The sequence below is a fragment of the Impatiens glandulifera genome, chromosome 6 (assembly GCF_907164915.1).
Source record: "Impatiens glandulifera chromosome 6, dImpGla2.1, whole genome shotgun sequence".
Lineage (NCBI taxonomy): Eukaryota > Viridiplantae > Streptophyta > Magnoliopsida > Ericales > Balsaminaceae > Impatiens > Impatiens glandulifera.
The window spans coordinates 36,345,955-36,347,767 of NC_061867.1; positions in this window are offsets into that span (position 1 = coordinate 36,345,955).

Sequence of the window (1,813 nt, forward strand, 5' to 3'; positions counted from 1 at the left end):
TGATACGTGTACAAACGTATTTATACCAAAGTTTCTGAAAAAAGTAGTTCGTTATCTGTTTACGCTCGGGAAAGGGCTTTCGCGTTATGTCCTCTGCGCCCGCCTAAGGACGGTTTTCAAAATCCTTCTAAAATAGACAAAGTCTGGCTTCTATAAATCTAATTATAACATTCCTTATCTTTAATTAGTAGTCCAGGGGTCCTAAATGAGGATAAACTTTAAATAATTGTACAAAATTATTTAAAGGAGGTGTGTACCTGTTGCGTTGGGGTTCAGATTTAACAAAACTTGAAAATATCAGAAAACGATGTTAGAGAGTATAACCAAACAAGACCTAGCAAAAGAAAATTGCTTTGGGAAACATCCCAAAGAATCTTGAGAGTTACTTTATGACCTTGAAAATACAATTTTTTAGAAAATGGGGGCTTGGTTCCAAAATATTTTTGGATTTTTGAAAATTGGAACCAAACGGGCCTAAGGATTAAACCCTAGGTTCGAGTCCAATGTGGTCAATTTGGGCTTAGTAAGGTTGAAGAGGTTCAATTTGAGAAAGTGTTCGGACTTAGGCCTAGGTCTATAACGGTCTTAGGCTAAATGGGGGTTTGATCCTAGGCTAGGGCTAGGGTTTGGCCTAGGCTAAGGTGAGGCTAGGCTTAATTGTTGGTCTTAGGTTAGGTGTCAAGGTCAATCCTAGGTCAAGTGGCAAGGTTTGTCCTGGGTTAATTTGGTCTAGCCTAGTTTTGTCGGCCCTAAGACAACTCTCTCGGTCGGGTGGCACAGTCCTGGGCGGTTTCCTCGCTCGCGCGGTTCGGTCCTGGCCTGTTTTTCTCGGTCCGAAGGCAAAATTTCAGGACATGGTGTTCTTGTTTTGGTCTGAAACTTCAGAAGTTCATAACTTTTGATTGGGATGTCCAAATCACAATCCGTAAGCTGCAGTAGGTTCATATGATCATGAAGAACAAAAGCCCTAACATAAATCACGATTTTGAAAATCATAAGAGGATCTTTTAAATTAGGCCATTTCAAGGCCTGATTTTTATTCCATTAGCTTGGAAATGATGAATATAGTTGATCCATACTAAAACAAGAACATCATTACACCATTAAAATGGTTTTTGAAGATTGAATCAAAATCTAACTTTTTTCAAAAACCAAATTTGATCAAACATGATCAAAAGGGTGAAACAGTTACTTGGAATTCATCCCTACATGTTAAGAATCATGTATAGCTACTAATTGAATCAACAAATCCAACTTAGAAGCAAGAACATGAAATTTCAAAAATCCAGATTTTTAATCTTTTTTTCCAAAATTTCAATTTGATCAAAACATGATTACAGTTACTTATAAATCATCTAATCATGTATACAAACATGTAATACAACTAATTGAACCAACAAAATCAGATTAAAAGCAAGAACACAAAGTTTTGAAATTCAAAATTTCAAGTTTTTTTCTCAAATTTCAATTTTGATCAAACATGATCAAAACTTAATTACAGTTGTTTTGAAATGATTCAAACATGTTTATAAACATATATAACAACAATCTGGATCAACAAATCAAAGTTTAAACCAAGAACACAACATTTCAAAAAATCAAATTTTCAAACTGATTTTTGCAAAATTCTGTTCTAGGTTGATTTGATCGGTTTTTTTCAACATAAAGCTTACACATGATATATATAATGATTCTGTACAAAGAAATCATACAATCAAGCATAAGAACACGACCAAAGTGATCAAACAAGAAATTTTGAAGAAATTCAAAATTTTCAATTACAAATCAATATTAAAAGCTTCTGGAATCATAC